Source organism: Giraffa tippelskirchi, chromosome 3 (assembly GCF_054371585.1).
Source record: "Giraffa tippelskirchi isolate mGirTip1 chromosome 3, T2T-mGirTip1v1.2.pri, whole genome shotgun sequence".
Classification (NCBI taxonomy): domain Eukaryota; kingdom Metazoa; phylum Chordata; class Mammalia; order Artiodactyla; family Giraffidae; genus Giraffa; species Giraffa tippelskirchi.
Window position 1 is genome coordinate 59,478,854 of NC_137277.1, and position 22,809 is coordinate 59,501,662.

At 38.3% G+C, this 22,809-nt stretch overlaps 1 pseudogene; it reads left to right on the forward strand.

The window, feature by feature from the left end:
• The first annotated feature begins 20,157 nt into the window (after window positions 1–20,157).
• LOC145540425 (monocyte to macrophage differentiation factor-like) lies at window positions 20,158–21,063 on the forward strand (annotated as a pseudogene).
• Window positions 21,064–22,809: the final 1,746 nt, after the last annotated feature.

Sequence of the window (22,809 nt, forward strand, 5' to 3'; positions counted from 1 at the left end):
TCCCACTTTTTGGCTGGGTTATTTATTTTTTTGGTATTGAGTTGTATGAGCTGCTTGTATATTTTGAAAATTCATTCTCTCTCAGTTGTTTCCTTTACTATCATTTTCTCCCATTCTGAGGGCTGTCTTTTCACCTTGTTTGTAGTTTTCTTTTCTGTTCAAAAGCTTTTATGTTTAATTAGGTCCCACTTGTTTATTTTTGTTTTTATTTCCCTTACTCTAGGAGGTGGGTCATAGAGAATCTTGCTTTGATTTAGGTCATTATCTGTTCTGCCTATGTTTTCCTCTAAGAGTTTTATAGTTTCTGGTCTTGCATTTAGGTCTTTAGTCCACTTTACATTTATCTTTGTGTATGGCTTTATGAAGTGTGATAATTTCATTATTTCACTTTTAGCTGTACAGTTTTCCAAGCACCACTTATTGAAGAGGCCATCTTTGCCCCATTGTATATTCGTGTGTTCTTTGCCAAAAATAAAGTACCCATAGAAGCATGGGTGTATCTCTGGGCTCTCAATCTTGTTCCATATTGGTCTACATTTCTGTTTTTGTGCCAGTATCATACTGCCTTGATGACTGTAGCTTTGTAACATAGTCTGAAATCAGCAAGGTTGAATCCTCCAGCTACATTCTTCTTTCTCAAGACTGTTTTGTCTATTCAGGTTCTTTGTCTGGTGTTTCTATCAGAATTGTGATTTTGTTGTTGTTGTTGTTCTAGTTCTGTGAAAAATGCCATTGGTAATTGGATAGGGATCCTACTGAATCTTTAGATTGCATTTGGTAGTATAGTCATTTTCAAAATATTAATTCTTCCTAACCAGGAACATGGAATGCGTCTCCATATGTTTATCTCATCTTTGATTTCTTTCATCAATGTCTTATAATTTTCTGTATATAGTTCTTTTTTCTCTTTAGGAAATTTTACTCCTAGATATTTTATTTTATTTTTTTCTGCAATGGTGAATGGGATGGATTTCTTAATTTTTCTTTCTGATTTTTCATTGCTAGTATATAGGAATATAAATGATTTCTGTGTATAGACCTTGTATCCCACAACTTTGCTGAATTCACTGATTAGCTTTAGTAATTGATAGTTTCTTTGGGGTTTTCTATGTATAGTATCATGTCATCTGCAAACAGTGAGAGTTTTCCTTTGTCTTTTCTGATCTGGATTCCTTTCATTTCTTATTCTTCTCTAATTGCCCTAGCTAGGACTTCCAAAACTATCAAATAATAATGGTGAGAGTGAATTCCCTTGGCTTCTTCCTGATCTTAGACAGAATGCTTTAAATTTTTCACCTTTGAGAATAATGTTTGTGGTGGGCTTATCATGCAAAGCCTTTACCATGTTGAGATAGTTTCCTTCTATGCCATTTTTTGAAGCAATTTTATCATAAATCAGTACTGAATTTTGCCAAAGGCTTTTTCTGCATCTATTGAGATGATCATACAGTTCTTATCTTTCAACTTGTTAATAGAGTGTGTTGCACTGATTGACTTGCATATATTGAAGAATCCTTGCATCTCTGGAGTAAACCTAACTTGATCATGGTGTATGAGCTTTTTAATGTGTTCTTGAATACTATTTGCTGGAGTTTTGTTGAGGATTTTTCATCTGTGTTCATCAGTGATATTGGCCTATAATTTACTTACTTTGTGTTTTCTTTGGCTAATTTTGGTATCAGGGTGTTGTGATTTTATAAAATGAGTTTGGAAGTATTCCTACCTCTGCAATATTTTGGAAGAGTTTCAGAAAAATAGGCATTAGCTCTTCTCTAAATGTTCAATAGAATTCTCCTGTGAAGCCATTTGACCCTGGGCTTTTGCTTTTGGGGAGATTTTTCATCACAGTTTTGATTTCAATGTTTGTGATTTGTTTGTTTATAATTTCTATTTTTTTCCTAGTTCCATCTTGGTAAATTGAACTTTTCTAAGACTCTGTCCATTTCCTCTAGGTTGTCCATTTGACTAGCATATAGTTGCTCATAGCATTATCTTATGATCCTTTTTATTTCTGTGTTGTCTGTTGTAACATCTCCTTTTTCATTTCTAATTTTATTGATTTGATTTTCTTCCTTTTTTTTTTTCCCCTTGATGAGTCTGGCTAATGGTTTTTCTATTTTGTTTATCTTCTCAAAGAACTAACTTTTAGTTTTATTAATCTTTGCTATTTTTCCTTCATTCCTTTTTCATTTATTTCTGCTCTGGTCTTTATGACTTGTTTCCTTCTGCTGACAGTGTTTTCTTTTGTTGTTGTTGTTGTCCTTCTTTTTCTGGCTGCTTTAGGTGTAGAGTTAGGTTGTCTATTCTATGATTTTCTTCTTACTTGCATTGCTACGAACTTCCATCTTGGAACTGCTTTTGCTGAATCCCATAGGTGTTGGGTCATCATGTATTCATTGTCATTTGTTCCTAGGAGTTTTTTGATTCCCCTTCTTGTTTCTTCAGGAACCTCTTTGTTAGTAATGTATTGTTTAATCTCCATGAGTTTGTGTTTTTTTGAAGTCCCCCCCCCCATAGGTGATATCTAATCTCATAGCATTGTGGTCAGAGAAGATACTTGATATGATTTCAATTTTCTTAAATTTTCTGAGGCTTGATTTGTGGCCCAAGATGTTGCCTATCCTGGAGAATGTTCTATGCGCACTTGAGAAGAAAGTATATTCTTTTGCACTTGGATGGAAAGGCCTGACGGTATCTGTTAGGTCCATTTGGCCTAATGTTTCATTTAAGGTTTGGGTTTCGTTTTAAGTTCTCTGTTGTGATAATCTGTCCACTGATGTAAGTGGTGTGTTAAAGCCCCCTACTATTATTGTGTTACTGTCAATTTCCCCTTTTATTCCTGTTAGTGTTTGCTTTATGTATTGAGGGGCTCCTATGTTGGGTGCATAAATATTTATAGTTGTTATGCCTTCTTCTTGGATTGATCCTTTGATCAGTAGTATCCTCCTTTATCTCATATAATATTCCTTAAAGTCTATTTTGACTGAAATAAGGATTGCCACTCTGGCTTTCTTTTGGTTTCATTCACATAGAATAACATTTTTCTATCGTTTTACTTTCTGTCTGTATGTGTCTCTAGGTCTGAAGTAGGTCTCTCATAGGCAGCACTTATATGGGTCTTGTTTTTGTATCCATTCAGTCAGTATGTATGCTTTGGTAGATGCATGCTATCTATTTATATTTAAAGTAATTATTTAGATATATGCTGCTACTGGGATTTCATTAATTGTTTGGGTTTGCTTTGTAAGTCTTTCTTTCTCTTGTGTTTTCTGCCTATGTAAGTTCCTTTATTATTTGTTGTAAGGCTGATTTAGTGTTTCTAAATTCTCTTAACTTTCGCTTGTCTGTAAACCTTTTGCTTTCTCCATCAGTTTTGAATGAGGTCTTTGCCAGGTATAGTAACCTTGGTTGTAGATTTTTTTCTTTCAGTATTGTGCTGTCTTTCACTTTATTTATTTATTTATTTTTTATGTGCTCTACTTGAGGTCTCCTTTCTCCAGGCTTTAGGGCTGTATTCCATCTTTCTTTTGTTTTTTGCCCTTGGAGGGAAAAGTTGGTTGTGGTTTGTGTTGTCTTCTTGTTAAGGGTGACTTGTATTTTAGTGGGAGGAAGTGAGGTTATTTTTTTGTTTTTAATTTTTTCTTCTGATGGGCAGGGCTGTGTGAGGTAGTATATTTCAGAGTGTCTGTGGGACTCCTGCCTGTTGATTGTTTTTGTGTTTTTGTCTTGCTTTTTGTTTGGGAAAATTATCACGGAGTGGATATTTTCAATAGCTGGGTAATACTAGGCTCTGTGTACAGATGTCAAAGTTCTCAGTAATTAACACCCCCTGGCGCTAGGAATTTTCTGGCATCTGGGATCTTGGACTCAATGCTCTGACCTCACTGGTTCAGGTGCAATCCTTGATCAAGGGACTGGGGCTCCATAAATAGCTTATTATGGGATTAAAGGGGTTAAAGCATACACATCAAGACCAAAAGCAAAACATGACAGGAAATAAAAGTTGAACCCATATAGATGATAAATACAAGATCAAGCAGGTAATTACAGAAATAATGGCATAATACAAAAAGAGTACAGAAGACTGACTTGATGAACAAGGGAAACCAAAAGTGATATCAACCAATTAAAAGAAGAAGTAAGTAACTCTCAACCTGGAAAACTGAATTTGAGCAGAATGCCACTTAGGGAATATAGCAAAGAGAGCACAACAATGTAACTTACATGGTGAAAAAAGAAAGAGTGAAGGAAAAAAGCAAAAAGAAAAAGGAAAAAAAGAAGAGAAGGGAGAGAAAAGATAAAATGAAGGGTGGAAGAGAATGTAAAAAAAATAAATTAAAAAATTGAAAAGCAAAAATAAATAGACATATGTGAAGATTTATATATACTCAGGAATAGCTACACCCAGTAAAGAACTATAAGAAAAGCAGACAAATAAACCAAAGACAAAATCAGAAGAATCACAAAAAAGGGTGAAAAAAATCTCTAAAAAGCATTTTTTTTAAACAAGAAAAACAAAGAGGAATACTCCACAGCACTGCAAAAGGCTAATGTGAAGGTAGAAATATGTAGTGGGAATAGACAGTGTGATTTAAAAGAGAGAAAAGAAAAAGGTTCTTAAGGTCATAGTTCTTCTTGATTGTGGAGCCTGTCCCCGTGGATGGGGTTGGATTAGTGTTCTGTGATGTTCTCCTAGTTAGGGGAGCTTCTGCCTGTGTTCTTTTTAATGGAGCTGGATCTCATCTCTCTGAAGGGCAATGAGTGTAGTGTCCAGTAGTAGGTTTTGAGGTCTATATGGGATCAATACCTTGGCCACCTGATGTAAAGAACTGATTCCTTAGAAAAGACCCTGATGCTGGGACAGAATGAAGGCAGGAGAAGGGGACGACAGAGGATGAGCTGGTTGGATGGCATCGCCGACTTGATGGACATGAGTTTGAGCAAGATCTGGGAATTGATGATGGACAGGGAAGCCTGGTGTGCTGCAGTTCATGGAGTTGCAAAGAGTCAGAGATGACTGACTGACTAATCTGAACTGAAACTGATGTGTTCAGTATATTTTGGGGCAGTCCTTCTGGCTTTGGCAGTGTTAGACATATCTATTGTCACAGCCATGTTGAAATGGTCCTCTCAGGTTAGCTTCACTGCCGCCAGCCCCCTACTTGTCCCTGGAACCTTTGCCATTGCTTCTGTCCCCTGGTCCCACCCTGCACTGAAGGCGGAAGCATACTAGGTAGGGGTTTGTGTCGATCTTTTCTCAGCTCCCAAACCCTGCCCTCTGCATCATGGAGACTTGTGTGGAGATCCCTCAGCCCCTTGAGCTTGCTCTCTATGTCACAGGGCTTCTGTGCACTTATTTTGGCTCACTGGGCCCACCCATTATGACCTGGGGCTTGTGTGTTCTTTCGGCTCCCTGGGCCCACCTTCTGTGCCATGTGGTTTGTGTGTGCTGCAGGGGTTTGTGTGTGTGTCTCTCTCAGTCCCCAGGGCCCAGACTGCACAGCGAGGTTTGTGAGAGCTGCAGAGATTTGTATGCTGTGCTTCTCTCAGCACCCTTGGCCCACCCTCTATGACGCAGGGCTTCTGTAGGCTTCTCTAGTTCCCCTATCCCACTCTCTAGTCAAGGCCACAGTCTGTGAGCTGTTTCTGATCTGAGAAGTGCAGCTTTCTCTGTTTTATGCCCTCTAAGTTCCCGCTTTGCCTGGCCTTCCGAGATTCCATAGCTTCCCCTTGGGGCTGCCTGTGAGGGAACTTCCCAGTGCATGGGAACTCTTCCTCCTTCATGACTCCCTCCCTCCCTCAGGGCACAAGCTCCCATCCTGAAGTTCTCCTTCTCTTCCCTTTTTTATGCTTCTATCCTCTCTCCTACCTCATCCCAGGGAGCTTAGCCTGCCCCCTAGAAGCCTGCAGTCTTCTGCTGTTGCATCAGTTCAGTTCAGTTCAGTTGCTCAGTCGTGTTTGACTCTTTGAAACCCCATGGACTGCAGCACATCAGACTTCCCTGTCCATCACCAACTCTGGGAGCTTGCTCAAACTCATGTGCATTGAGTCAGTGGTGCCATCCAACCATCCTCTGTGGTCCCCTTCTCCTCCCACCTTCAATCTTTCCCAGAATCAGTGTCCTTTCAAATGAGTCAGTTCTTCACATTAGGTGGCCAAAGGGTTGGAGTTTCAGCTTCAGCATCAGTCCTTCTTATGAATATTCAAGACTGATTTCCTTTAGCAAGGAGAGATAAGAAAGCCTTATTAAGCCAACAATACAAAGAAATGGAAGAAACAGTAGAATGGGAAAACTAGAGATCTTTTCAAGAAATTTGGAGATATTAAGGAAATATTTCATGCAAAGATAGGCACAGTAAAGAACGGAAATCACAAGAATCTAACAGAAGCAGAAGAGATTAAGAAGAAGGGGGCAGGTACAGACAGAATAACTGTACAAAAAAGGTTTGGAAGACCCGAAAAACCATGATGGTGCTGCCACTCACCTAGAGCCAGACATCCTGGATTGCAAAGTTAAGTGGGTCTTGCTACAAAGCTATTTGGTCCTGGACTTTTGTTGCTTGTTGGGAGTCATTTAAATTTGTGATTCAGTGTTCTCAGTGGTTCTCTGTTCATGTTTTCTTTTCTTTTCTTTTTTATCCAGTTTGTGTTATTATATGTTTCTAGGAATTTATCATTTACATTTAGCTTTTCTGTATTTTTGATATACGGTTGCTTGTAGTAATCTCTTTTGATTCTTGTTTTCTGTGGTGTCATCAGTAACTTCTCTTTTCATATTGATTTTACTTACTTGGGTCTTTCCCTCTTTCTATTAAAGTCTGTCTAGTTATTTAATAACTTTTTTTATCTTTTCAAAGAACTACCACTAATTGCATTAAGATTTTTTTTTATTTTAATGGAGATAGAGTTGGTTTAAAATATGTTAGTGTGTGCCATAGAGAAAAGAGATTTAGTTTTATATATATATATATATATATATATACACACACACACACACACACACATACATACATATATATACTTTCTGCCATATTAAAAAGCAGATATATTTCTATATGGACAAAAGTGTGTATAGACAAAGCTATGCTTTTTCCAGTTGTTATGTATGGATGTGAGAGTTGGACCATAAAGAAAGTTGAGCACTGAAGGATTGATGCTTTTGAACTGTGGTGCTGGAGAAGCAAGTAGATCAATCCGGTCAATCCTAAAGGAAATCAGTCCTGAATATTCATTGGAAAGACTAATGCTGAAGCTGAAGCTCCAATACTTTGGCCACCTCATGGGAAGAACTGACTCATTGGAAAAGACCCTGATGCTGGGAAAACTTTGAAGGCAGGAAGAGAATGGGGTGACAGAAGATGATATGGTTGGATGGAATCACCAACTTGATGGGCATGAATTTGAGCAAGGGTTGGGAGTTGGTGATGGATAGGGAACGCTGGCATGCTGTAGTCCATGGGGTCGCAAAGAGTCAGACACGACTGAGTGACTGAACTGAATCACAAGTATTGAGATTGAAACAGTGATTTTAATGTTCCCAACAAACAGTATTCCAGGACCCAATGAGTTTATAGGTAAATGCTATGAAGCATTTAGAAAAGAATTAACAGCTATCTTTCTGAAACTGTTCCCCAAAACTACACAGGACAGAATGCTCCCAAATTATTTCTTTGATGCCACCATCACCCTAATACCAAAACCAAAAAAGATATGATGAAAAAGAACATTATGGGCCAGTACGTGGCTTCTCTAGTGTCTCAGTGCTGAAGAATCTGCCTCTAATGCAGGAGAGGCAAGAGACATGGGTTCAATTCCTTTGCTGGGAAGAACCCCTGGAGGAGGAAATGACAACCGGCTCCAGTATTCTTGCTAAGAAAATCCCTTGGATGGAGGAGCCTGGAGGGCTACAGTCCATGGGGTCGCAAACAGTTGGACACAATTGAGCAACTGAGAATGCACCCACCAACAATGAACATAGAGTCAAAAATCCTCAACAAAATACTAGCAAACTGAATCAAACAGTACATTTAAAAGGCCAGGTAACATGATAAAGTGAGATTTATCCCAGGGATGCAAGGATTTTTCAATATCCACAAGTCAATCAGTGTGACAGTTCACATCATCTAAATAAAATAAAAACCTTATGATAATCCAATAGATTTAGAAAAACTTTTGACAAAATATAACAATCATTTATGATAAAAAAAAAAAAGAACTTCAGAAATTGGGCATAGTAGGAACATACATCTGTATAATGAAGGCCATATATGACAAACCTTCAGCAATATCACATTCAATGATGAAATGCTAAAAGTATTTTGGAAATACTAACTGTGATAATCACAGGAGAAAAATAAACAAAAGGAATCCAAATGGAAAAGATGAGTAAAACTGTCACTGTTTACAGATGACATGATACTATAGATAGAAAATCCTAAAGATGCTACCAGAAAATTAATAGTGTTCAACAGTGAATTTGATAATGTTGCAGAGTACAAAATTAGTACAAGAAATCTGTTGTACTTCTATACACTAACAATAAAAGATAAAGAGAAATTAAAGAAATCATCCTATTTACCACCTCACCGAAAAGAATAAAATAGCTAGGAGTAGATGTTCCTAAGAAGACGTCTTCTACTCCAAAAAGTTTAAGATGCTGATGACAGAAATTAAAGATGACACAAATCACTGGAAAATATACCATGTTCTTGGATTAGAAGAATCAATGCTGCCCAAATGACTATACTACCCAATCTAAAGAGCCAGTGCAATCTCTATCAAATTACCAGTGGCAATTTCCAGAACTAGAATAAAAAATCTTAAAGTTGTATGGAGACACAAAAGAACCCAAATAGCCAAAGCAATCTTGAGTAAGACAAAATGAAACTGGAGTAAGTGCAGTATGCTCTTTGACATCTGTCTTAGCAATATTTTTGAATTTGTCTCTTCAGGTAAGGGGAAGAAAAGAAAAAATAAATAAATAAATAAACAAGTGAAACAATTCTAATCTAAAAAGAGGTTTTTGCACAGCTAAGGAAACTATTAAAACAAATCAAAAGAAAACCTACTGAATTGGTGAAAATACTTGCAAACAGTATTTCTGATAAGATATTATTACACTAAATATACAAATAACTCATTTAACTGAAAAAAAAAACCTTAAAATGGGAGAAGGCCTGGGTAAACTTTTTTTCTGAAAAAGGCAAATGTGAAACAGCCACATGAAAAATTGCTTAGTATCCTTAATCATTGGGCTTCCCTTGTGGCTCAGCTGGTAAAGAATCCACCTGCAATGTGGGATACCTGGGTTCGATCCTCAGGTTGAGAAGATCCCCTGGAGAAGGGAAAGGCTACCTACTCCAATATTTTGGCCTGGAGAATTCCATTTACTCTGTAGGCCATGGGCTCACAAAGAGTTGGACACAACTGAGTGACTTTCGCTTTCACATCCTTGATCATTAGAAAGTTTGATGAAACAGTGACAGACTTTATTTTGGGGGGGTTCCAAAATCACTGCAATGACAGACTTTATTTTGAGAGGGGCTCCAAAACCACTGCAGATGGTGACTGCAGCCATGAATTAAAAGACACTTGCTCCTAGCAAGAAAAGCCTTGCCCAACCTAGACAGTATATTGAAAAGCAGAGACATTGCCAGCAAAATTCCATCCAGTCAAAGCTATGGTTTTTCCAGTAGTCATGTATGGATATGAGAGTTGGACTATAAAGAAAGCTCAGTGCAGAATTGATACTTTTGATCTGTGGTGTTGGAGAAGACTCTTGAGAGTCCATTGAAATGCAAGGAGATCCAACCAGTCCACCCTAAAGGAAATCAGTCCTGAGTATTCATTAGAAGAACTGGCGCTGAAGATGAAACTCCAATACTTTGGCCACCTCATGGGAAGAACTGACTCATTGGAAAAGACCCTGATGCTGGAAAGTTTGACAGTATTAGGAGTAGGGGACAACAAAGGATGAGATGGTTGGATGGCATCACCAACTTGACAGATGTGAGTTTGAGCAAGCTCTGGGAGTTGGTGTTGGACAGGGATGCTTGGTGAGCTGCAGTCAATGGGGTTGCAATGACTCACCCACAACTGAGTGACTGAACTGATAGAAACTGTTACTTCCTGTCTCAATAGAAAAGTCCTATATTTGTTCTCACATCTGTTTATGCATGTAGAAGTTTTTTGTATCTGCTTTTGGTACCTTCTGAAAATAAAAGAAGGAAATGAGTGATCTAGTTATATCTATATTTTGTGTTTAGTAACTTCTAACATTAAAATATCTCAACACTTACAATACACACACACACACACACACACACACACACACACAGTCTTGCATCTGACAATGAAAGAAACAAATGAACAAATAGGAAAATGCAGGACAGCTAAGATGGAACACGGGTGGATTATAAAAATATGCTGTTTTTGATTTTTGTTTTTTGTTTCTGATTTTTCTTTGGCTCGATAGCAATGCACACATTCAAAAGTAACATTTCCTTTAATCAGGCCCAATACATTGGAAGACAGCCTGTGAGAGTGTTGTTAATGATTGAATTCCCACAGCTTTCAAAATCCTATTTTCTCTCACTGAAGCTGTCAGCCCTCAAAGGCAGAAACTGTAGATTGCTAATACATGGCTGAAGTCTCAGTGGTACAGCACATATTTTGGGTTGAGAAAATTGAATAACAAATCCCAAATTGCCCATAGCTTGGCTTGTAGTAGTTTCATATTCAGAAATCAAGAGGAATTTCTGAATGGAAAATTTATGGCTGATGGAACCTAAGTAGGGCAACAAAGGCTCATATGCAGGACCTGTAAACAAATCTCAGGTGAAGGCCTTACCCAAGCTGATAGATTTTATACCCTGGGCTAAGAGGTAAGGAGACATATTTCAGAGTTAACAAACCAATACATAAAACCATTATTGTGCAGCATAGGCTGCATTTCTCAGCTTTATTTAAATTGCTTTTCTCTAAAGGGAAGGGCTTCCTAGGTGTCTCAGTGGTAAACAATCCGCCTGCCAATGTAGAAGATGCAGGTTCAATCACTGGGTAAGGAAGATCTCTTGGAGGATGAAATGGCAACCGACTCCTGTATTCTTGCCTGGAGAATCCCGTGGATGGAGAGGTCAGGCAGACTACAGTCCATAGCATTGCAAAGAGTCAAACACAACTGAGACTGAGCAAGCATGCATGTACTCCTAACGGAGATCAGAAGTCAATATTCAATGTGTGAGTGTATTCATGCTTTGGTATTTTTCTATTTTTTTTTTTTTTTTGGCCATGCAACATGTAGGCTCAAACCCTTTTAGTTATTTATCTTGGCTTTTCCAAGTTAACATGCATACACACACACACATACATACATATATATATATGTATACATATATACATGCACACTAAATCGCTTCAGTCATGTCAAACTCTTTGCAAATCTATAGACTATAGCCTGCCAGGCTCTTCTGTCCATGGGATTCTCCAGACACAAATACTGGAATGAGTTGTCATGCCCTCCTCCAAGGGATATCCTCAACCCAGGGATAGAACCTGCATCTCTTATGTTGGCATGCAGGTTCTTTACCACTAATGCCACCTGGAAAGCCCATATACACTCTATATTAAGTGGAATTTTAGGTTCACAGTGAAATTAAACAAAATATATGGAGAGTTTTCATATATCCTGAGAAGTCCACCAATAAGACTCCCTCCTATCAATACCCCACACTATAGAGGTATATTTGTACAATCAGTAAGCCTACATTGTTACCCAAAGTCGATAATTTTCATTATGATTAATTCTCGGTGTTATATATTCTATGATTTTGGATACATATTTAATGATATATATATATACCATTGTAGTGTCATCAGAATATTCTCACTGCCTCTGTATTCTGATTATATATCCCTTTCTACTTCGTATAACTATTGGAAACACCTGATCTTTTTATTTTCTCCATAGGTTTACTTCTTCCAAATGGTCATTTGGTTAACCTCACAGTACATAACTTTTCTAATTGGCTTCTTTTAGTAATATGTATTTAAGTTTCCTTTGTATATTATCATGGCTTGGTAGGCCATTTATATTTAGCACTGAATAATATCCATTGCCTGGATGTACCACAATCAATCTATCCATTCTGCTATTAAAGCAACCTACTATATCTTAGTTGTTTCCAAGTTTTGACAATTGTAAATGAAGCTGCTATAAATATCCATGTGCAGGTTTTGTGTAGACATAAGTTTTTCACACATTTGAGCACAATTACTGGATTCTCTTCTACAGTAAGAGTGTGTTTCTCTTTGTAGGAAACTGGCAGTCTGTCTTCCAAAGGAGCTCTACAATTTTGCATTCTCATCTAGAATAAATGAGAGTTCCACATCCTCACCATTATTCAGCATTGTCAATGATTTGAATTTTGACCATTCTAATAGGTGTGTGATTCTCAATATTGTTTTATTTTGCTTTTCCATAATGATCTGATAAAGAACATATTTTCATATGCTTATTTACCATCTGTCTATCTTCTTTGATGAGATATCTACTCAGATGTTTTGTACATCTTTAAATCAGCTTGTCTGTTTCCTTATTGTTAAATTTTTGTGTTCTTTGTGTCCAGTAACAGTCTTCATCTGATATATCTTTTGCAATTTTTTTCTCCCAGCCTGTGGCTTATCTTCTCATTCTCTTCATAGTATTTTCTGCAGAACAAAAGTTTTCAGTTTTAATAAAGTTTGCTTATCAATTGTTTCTTTCATGGATTTTGCTCTGTTATTGCATCTGAACAGTCACAACCATAGGAAAGATCATACAAATTTATTCTGGTGTTATCTACTAAGATTTTTATACTTGTATTTTATATTATGTTCATGATCAACTTTGAGTAATTTTTGTTAAGAGTGTAATGACTATGTATCATTTTCCTTTATTTATTTGTGCAGAGATATCTAGTTACTTCAGCCAGCACCATTTATAGAAAATACTAACTTTGCTCCATTGTATAACTTTGCTCCATCGTCAAAGATGAAGTGAGTACATTTCAATTTAGTTCAATTCAGTCACTCAGTTATGTGAGACTCTTTGGAACCCCATAGAATGCAGAATGCCAGGCTTCTCTGTCCATCACCAACACCTGGAGCTTGCTCAAATTCACATCCATTGAGTTGGTGATGCCATCCAACCATCTCATCCTCTGTCATCCACATTTCTTCCTGCCTTCAATTTTTCCCAGCATCAGGGTCTTTTGCAATGAGTCAATTCTTCTCCTCAGGTGGCCAAAGTATTGGAGCTTCAGCTTCAGCATCAGTCCTTCCAGTGAATATTCAGGACCGATTTCCTTTAGAATCGACTGACTTGATCTCCTTGCAGTCCAAAGGACTCTCAAGAGTACTCTCCAACACCACAGTTAAAAAAGTATCAATTCTTAAGCCCTCAACTTTCTTTATGGTCCAACTCTCACATCCATATATAAGAAATGGAAAAAAGGTATCCTTGTCTATACGGAAGTTTGTCAGTAAAGAAATGTTTCCGCTTTTTAACATGCTGTCTAGATTGGTCATAGCTTTTCTTCCAAGAAGCAAGTGTCTTTTAATTTTATGGCTGAAGTCACAATCTGCAGTGATTTTTGAGCCCAAGAAATTGAAGTCTGTCACTGTTTCCATTGTTCCACCATCTATTTGAATGTAGAGATGGGACTAGATGCCACAATCTTAGTTTGGTTTTTTTTAATGTTGAATTTTAAGCCAGCTTTTTCACTTTCTTCTTTCACTTTCATCAAGAGGCTCATTAGGTCCTCTTCATTTTCTGCCATAATGGTGGTGTAATCTGGATATCTGAGATTATTGATATTTCTTCCAGCAATCTTGATTCTAGCTTGTGCTTCATCCAGCCCAGAATTTTGCATGATGTACTTATTCTTCATAGAAATTAAATAAGCAGGATGACAATATACAGCCTTGACATACTCCTTTTCCAATTTGAAACCAGTCCATTGATCCATGTACAGTTCTAACTGTGGCTTCTGGACATGCATACAGATTTCTCAGGAGGCAGGTCGGGTGGTCTGGTATTCTCATCTCTTGAAGAATTTTCTACAGTAAGTTGTGATCCACACAGTCAAATGCTTTATCATAGTCAGTAAAGCAGAAGTAGATGCTTTTTATTGACTTCTCCTGCATTTTCTATGGTCCAAAGGATGTTGGCAATTTGATCTCTGTTTCATCCGCCTTTTCTAAATCTAGCTTGAACATCTGGAAGGTCTCAGTTCACATACTGTCAAGGCCTAACTTGGAGAATTTTGAGCATCACTTTGCTAGTGAGTGAGATCAGTGCAACTGTGTGATAGTTTGGGCATTCTTTGGCATTGCCTTTCTTTGGGATTGGAATGAAAACTGACCTTTTCCAGTTCTGTGGCCATTGCTGAGTTTTCCAAATTTTCTGACATGTTGAGTACAACACTTTCACAGCATCATCTTTTAGGTTTTGAAATAGCTCAACGAGAATTCCATCACCTCCATGAATTTTATTTGTAGTGATGTTTCCTAAGGCCCACTTGATTTTGCATTCCAGAATGTCTGGCTCTAGGAGAGTGATCACTTATCTGGGTTATGAAGATATTTTTTGTATAGTTATTCTGTGTACTCTTGCCACCTCTTCTTAATATCTTCTGCTTGTGTTAGGTCCAAACAATTTCTGTCCTTTATTGTGCCCATCTTTGCATGAAATGTTCCATTGATATCTCTAATTTTCTTGAAGAGATCTCTAGTTTTTCCCATTCTATTGTTTTCCTTTATTTCTTTGCACTGATCACTGAGGAAGGCTTTCTTTTCTCTCTTTGCTATACTTGGGAACTCTGCATTCAAATGGGTGTATCTTTTCTTTTCTCCTTTGCCTTTAGCTTCTCTTCTTTTCTCAGCTGTTTGTAAGGCCTCCTCAGAAAACCATTTTTCCTTTTTACATTTCTTTTTCTTGAAGATGATCTTGATCACTGCCTCCTGTACAACATTACAAATCTCCTTTCATAGTTCTTCAGGGACTCTGTCTATCAGAGGTAATGCCTTGAATCTATTTGTCACTTCCACTGTACAATTGTAAGGGATTTGATTTAGGTCATATTTGAGTGGTCTAGTGGTTTTCCCTACTTTCTTCAATTTAAGTCTGAATTTTTGAATAAGGGGTTCAGGGTCTGATTCACAGTCAGCTCCTGTCTTGTTTTTGCTGACTGTGTAGAGCTTGTCAATCTTTGGCTGAATTTGATTTCAGTATTGATCATTGGTGATGTCCATGTGTAGAGTCATCACTTGTATTGTTGAAGAGGGTGTTTGCTACGACAGATGTATTCTCTGGGCAAAACTCTGATAGCCTTTGTCCTGCTTCATTTTGTACTCTGAACCCAAACTTTCCTGTTACTCTGGTTACCTCTTGACTTCCTACTTTTACATTCCAGTACCCTATGAGGAAAAGGACATCTTTTTTGGATGTTAGTTCTAGAAGTCTTCTAGGTCATCATAGAACCATTCAACTTCAGCTTCTTTGGCATTAGTGGTTGAGGCATAGACTTGGATTACTGTGATATTGAATGGTTTTCCTTGGAAACGAACATAGATCATTCTGTCATTTTTGAGAGTGCACTCAAGTACTGTATTTCAGACTCTTTTGCTGACTATGAGGGCTACTCCATTTCTTCTATGGGATTATTGCCCACAGTAGCAGATATAATGGTCATCTGAATTAAAGTTGCCCATTCCAGTTCATTTGACTTCACTGATTCCTAAAATGCCGATGTTCACTCTTGCCATCTCCTGTTTGACTACTTCCAATTTATCTTGATTCATGGACCTAACATTCCAGGTTCCTATGCAATATTGTTCTTTACAGCATCAGGCTTTACTTCCATCACCAGTCGCATCCATATCTAGGTGTTGTTTTTGTTTCAGGTTTATCTTTTCATTGTTTCTGGAATTATTTTTTCCACTCTTCTCCAGTAGCTTATTGGTCACCTTCTAACTTGGAGGATTTCATCTTCCAGTGTCATATCTTTTTACCTTTTCATACTGTTCATGGGGTTCTCAAGGAAAGAATACTGAAGTGATTTGCCATTCCCTTCTCCAGTGAACCACATTTTTTCGAACTCTCCACCATGACCCATCTTTCTTGGTTGACTCTATAAGGCATGGCTCATAGTTTCATTGAGTTAGACAAGATTGTGATCTATATGATCAGTTTGGTTAGTTTTCTGGAACTGTGATTTCTATTCTTTCTGCCTGTCTGCCCTCTGATGGATAAGGTTAAGAGGCATGTGGAAGCTTCCTGATGGAAGAGACTGACTGTCTCTTGTTCTGGGTCTTAATCTTATGAGCAGGGCTATGCTCAGTAAATCTTTAATCCAATTTTCTGTTGATGGGTGTGGCTGTGTACCCTCCCTGTTATTTGGTCTGAGGCCAAACTATAGTGTGGGTAATCACAGTAAGAGACCTCCTTCACAAGGACTTATACATGCACTGTTGTATTCAGTACTCCAACCCTGCAGCAGGTTACTGTCAACTCTTGCCTCTGCTGGAGATTCCTGGACACTCACAGGCAAATCTGGTTCAGTCTCTTGTGGGAACACTGCTCCTTTATTCTGATTCCTGGTGCACACAAGGTTTTGTTTTTGGCCTCCAAGAGTCTGTTTCCCCAGTTCTGTGGAAGTTCTGTAGTCAAATCTCACTGGCCTTCAAAGTCAAATTCTGAGTGTTCCTTTTGCCAGATCTCCAGGTTTGTAAATCTGATGTGGGTCCCAGAACTTTCTTAACAGTGCCAAAATATCGTTGGTATAACTATTCTGCAGTTTATGGGTCATCTGCTTAGCAGCTCTATGGTGGGGCTAATGGCGACTTCCTCCAGGTGGGCTTATGCCACACACTGTGTGTCCCAGGTCCCCTGCAGTCAGAGCCACTGTCCCCGTGCCAGGCCACTGCTGATACATGCCTCTGCATGACATACTCAAACACTCAAAGGCAGGTCTGGCTCTGTCTCTGTGGGGTCTCTGTGTCCTGGAGTATGCAAGGTTTTGTTTGAGCCCTCTGAGCATCTCTCAGAGTATACTTATGGGAATCTATTTCTGAGCTCTCTACTCTATCTCACTGGTCTATTATATACTTATTCTTTCACCATTGTTACATTGTCCTGATTACTACAAACCGTATTGATTGTTACACCTTTATAGTAAGTCTTGAAGTTTTGTAGTGCCAGTCTTTCCACTTTGCTTCTCTCCTCCAATATTGTGTCAACTATTCTGTCTTTGCCTCTACATATACACTCTGGAATTAATTTATCAATATCCACAAAGTCACTTAGTAAAATTTTTATTTGACTCACATTGAATCTGTAGTTTAATTTGGGAAGAACTGATGCATTGACAAATTGAAGTTTTGCATGGAAAATTTCTTATTTATGCAGGTCTTTTAGTTCTTCCATCAATTTTATAATTTTCTCATATAGATCTTGGACATATATTTTTAGATTTACACCAAAGTATCTCAGTTTTTAGGATACTAATATAAATGTTATTTTGTTTTTCATTTCAAATTCGACTTCTTTGTTGCTGCTGTATAAAAGCTGACTGAGTTTTGTATATTAAACTTGTGTTCTGCAATCTTTCTATAAATAGCTTTTGCACAATGAAGGAAACTATAAGCAAGGTGTAAAGACAGCCTTCAGAATGGGAGAAAATGATAGCAAATGAAGCAATGGACAAAGAATTAATCTCAAAAATATACAAGCAACACCTGCAGCTCAATTCCAGAAAAATAAACGACCCAATCAAAAAGTGGGCCAAAGAACTAAAGAGACATTTCTCCAAAGAAGACACACAAATGGCTAACAAACACATGAAAAGATGCTCAACATCACTCATTATCAGAGAAATGCAAATCAAAACCACAATGAGGTATCATTTCACACCAGTCAGAATGGCTGCTATCCAAAAGTCTACAAGCAATAAATGCTGGAGAGGGTGTGGAGAAAAGGGAACCCTCTTACACTGCTGGTGGGAATGCAAACTAGTACAGCCACTATGGAGAACAATGTGGAGATTCCTCAGAAAACTGGAAATAGAACTGCCATATGACCCAGCAATCCCACTGCTGGGCATATACACCGAGGAAACCAGAATTGAAAGAAACACATATACCCCAATGTTCATCGCAGCACTGTTTATAATAGCCAGGACACGGAAGCAGGCTAGATGCCCATCAGCAGACGAATGGATAAGGAAGCTGTGGTACATATACACAATGGAATGTTACTCAGCCATTAAAAAAGAATACATTTAAATCAGTTCTATTGAGAGGGATGAAACTGGAGCCCATTATACAGAGTAAAGAAAGCCAGAAAGAAAAACACCAATACAGTATACTAATGCACATATATGGAATTTGAAAGACGGTAACAATAACCCTATATGTGAGACAGCAAAAGAGACACAGATGCATAGAACAGTCTTATGGACTCTGTGGGAGAAGGTGAGGGTGGGACGATCTGAGAGAATAGCATTGAAACATGTATATTATCTTACGTGAAACAGAACACCGCTCCAGGTTCGAAGCATGAGACAAATGCTCAGAGCTGGGGCAATGGGATGACCCATAGGGATGGGATGGGGAAGGAGGTGGGAAGGTGGTTCAGGATGGGGAACACATGTAAACCCATGGCTGCTTCATGTCAATGTATGGCAAAAACCATTATAATATTTAAAGTAATTAACCCCCAACTAAAATAAATTAATTAATAATAAAAAAATACTAATTTCTCAATTTTTGAAAATTATTTTTGGATTTTCTACAAAAGATAGTCATGTTGTATTTGCAGTAATACAGTTGTATTTATTCCTCCTAAATCTGTATACTTTTATTTCCTTTTCTTGCATCATCGCATAGCTAGAACTTCCAGTATAATAATGAAGTGATGAGAGTGGACATTCCTGCATTGTTCAGGTCTTATCAATAAAGCTTATGATTTCTCAACATTAAGTATGATGGTAACCAAGGGTTTTCCTGTAGATGTTCCTTATCAAGTTGAGGAAACCCCTTCAATTTATAATTTGCTAAAATTCTTTATCATAAAATGTGGAGAATTTTCTAAACTACTTGTTCTGCATCTGTTGTAACTACTTGATTTTTATTCCTTAGTCTGATATGATGGGTTACATTAATTGACTTTCTAATGTTGAACCAGCTTTGCATAACTTGAATAAATCTCACTTTGTTGTGGTAAATAATCTTTTGGAACATTGTTGGATTTGACTTGTTAATATTTTGCTTAGAGTTTTTGCATTTATGTTCATGAGATATTTTGGTCTATGAATGTGTTTGTGCTAAGTCATTTCTTCATTTCAGTTGCTCACTCGTATCTGACTCTTTGTGACCCCACGGGCTGTAGCACTCCAGAATTCCCTGTCCATCACCAAATACCAATTCTTGCTCAAATTCATGTCTATCGATGCCATCCAACCATCTCATCTTCTGTCATCCCCTACTCCTTTTGACTTCAACCTTTCCCAACATCAGGATCTTTTCCAGTGAGTCGGTTATTCCTATCAGGTGGCCAAAGTATTGAAGATTCAGCTTCAGCATCAGTCTTTCCAATGAATATTCAGGACTGATTTCCTTTAGGATTGACTGGTTGGATCTCCTTACAGTCCAAGGGACTCACAAGAATTTCTCCAATACCACAGTTCAAAAGCATCAATTCTTCAGTGCACAGCTTTCTTTATAGTCCAACTCACATCCATACATGACTACTCAAAAAACCATAGCTTTGACTAGACAGACCTTTGCTAGCAAAGTAATGTCTCTGCTTTTTAATATGCTCTTTAGATTTGTCATAGCTTTTCTTCAGCCATGTCCAACTCTTTGTGACCCTATTGCGTGTAGTCCACCAGGCTCCTCTGTCCATGCGATTCTCCAGGCAAGAATACTGGAGTGGGCTGCCTGGTCTAGCTCTGGCCCTGTGTTGATCCCCCGGCCTGGCCCACTCTGCCCCTGCCCTGTTGAGTAGTCCCCCAGGCATGCAGCAGCCTTTGTAGCAACCCCAGCTCATGAGGGCCACCTGCCCTGCCACTGGCACTGATGAAACGGAACTCCCCACCCCCGAGGAGGAGAGGAGTATCGATGAGGTTCCAGAATCGATTCCAGCGGTTCATGAACCACTGGGCCCAGCCCAAGGCCATTACAAGCCAACAGGTTACAAACATGCTGCTAACTGTTACACAAATGCATTCCTCCTTGTTCCGGCCATTGTGGGCAGTACCCTCCTTCACTGGCTATCTGATGACTGCTGGGAAAAGATAACAGCTTGGATTTATAGAATGGGCCTCTGTGCCCTCTTCATCATTTCCACAGATTTCACATCATGTAATGGAAAAAGGGCCACTTAAGGACAGTGGAGCATTGCTTTCACATGTATTACTGAATGGCTATCTATTTCTTCATTGCTGCATCTTACACTCCATGCGTAAATCCCCGTGAACTTGGATCCCTGGCATCTCATATGCATTGGTTTATCTGGCTCATGGCAGCTGGAGGAACCATTTATATATTTCTCCACCATGAAAAGCCTTCTGATGTAAACCAAACCCACATTCTTCCCCAGTTCCCTGATATGATTACTTCCTGGTGAACTTTGAGTACAAAACACGAAGAACCAGATGCATCACCCTTGGCCATTCAGTTTGGCAGGTATAAGGTGGCTGAGCTCTTTATCTATCTCACGATGGGGTTTTCTCCAGCCTTGGTGGAAACATCAATGAACAACACCGATGGACTTCATAAACTTGCCTGTGGGGTCTTAATTTTTTGCCTTGGAGTTGTGTTCTTCAAGAACGATGGCATCATTCCATCTCCCCATGCCATCTGGCACCTGTTCTTGGCCACGTAGCTGCAGTGCATTACTATGCCACTTGGAAATATCTTTACCAAAGTCCTACAGATTTTATGCGACATTTATGGCCAAACCTCAGTTGGTCTCCAAACCAATATTATTTCGATTATGGCACTCAGGAGTGGGGTAAAAGCTGAAAATTGCACAGAGGAAGAAAAAAAGAAGACAACTGAACTTTCTTTATATCTTTTTTTTTTTTAATTTTAGTTGGGGGCTAATTACTTTACAATATTGTAATAGTTTTTGCCATACATTGACATGAATCAGCCATGGGTCTACATGTGTTCCCCTTCCTGGACCCCCCACCCACCTCCCTCCCCATCCCATCCCTCTGGGTCATCCCATTGCCCCGGCCCTGAGCATTTGTCTCATGCATCGAACATGGAATGGTGTTCTGTTTCACATATGATAATATACATGTTTCAATGCTATTCTCCCAGAACGTCCCACCCTCACCTTCTCCCACAGAGTCCATAAGACTGTTCTATGCATCTGTGTCTCTTATTCTGTCTCGCATATAGGGTTATCGTTACCATCTTTCAAATTCCATATATATGCATTAGTATACTGTATCGGTGTTTTTCTTTCTGGCTTACTTCACTCTGTATAATGGGCTCCAGTTTCATCCATCTCAGTAGAACCGATTCAAATGTATTTTTTTAATGGCTGAGTAATATTCCATTGTGTATATGTACCACAGCTTCCTTATCCATTTGTCTGCTGATGGACATCTAGGTTGCTTCCATGTCCTGGCTATTGTAAACAGTGCTGCGATGAACATTGGGGTACACGCGTCTCTTTCAGTTCTGGTTTCCTCGGTGTGCATGCCCAGCAGTGGGATTGCTGGGTCATATGGCAGTTCTATTCCCAGTTTTTTCAGGAATCTCCACATTTCTGCAGTTCTTCATTCATGTCAATTTTTGCAGCAATCTGTCAACGTTCCACAAATGAACAAACATTATACCTCTTCTCTGATAATTTTATTAAGCATGGAGAAATTGCCAATTTTTTTAAAACTTCAAGTTTTCCCAAAACTTTCCTGCCAACCTCTGACTCTGAATTCCATGCTGCTTCTGGCCATATATTTGCCCTAGTTTGGTTTCCCAATGATAGAAAAGCATTTTGATATCATTAACTTTTTCAAAAGATTGAACTTTTTCTCTGTGCCTTTGCCATGTCTTCTTCAGGGTCTTTTCCCACAGAGAATGAGTATCCAGTCTGTATTAAGAGAGGATTGCTGGCTTGGCCATCCACTGAACACTTCTGAAGAGCATTATGAATTACAGTGAATAGTGGTCATGCCTGTCTGGTTCCCAGAGGTTAAGTTATTGTCACTTAGCTTTATATTATTAGTTTGATAGTCATTTTAAGTTGTGGAACTAAATGCATAAATTCACATTTCTACATTTCCTTTGCATCTCCTGATACACTTTTTATCATAGAAAAGTATTTAAAACACTATTTGATAAACTCATATATCTGTTGTCCATCAGTTATATCCTGGCTCAGTGGAGTGATATTTAATATATTGTTCTTGGTTTTCTTTCAATGTCTTATATTAAGATTAACATATTAGTTGTTTTTTGGTTAATCTCCTGTTGGTGTTTTAATAAATAACCTTGCATTTAGATCTGGTACTGATATTACCTATTTTCTAGTGATGGATTTGATCACTGGAATTGTCAGTTTGACAGTATATTGAATTCATTTCATTGAAATTTTCTACTGATGTAGCTTTAAAGGAGGGCTTATTTTGTGTGTGCGTATGTTTAGAACTCTGACTTTGGTAAATTATATGGGAATGAAGAACAGAAGAACTGCCTTTTGCTGGTGAATTCTTAAATAGGCAAAAGTGAAAGCGATAGTCACTCAGTCATGTCCAA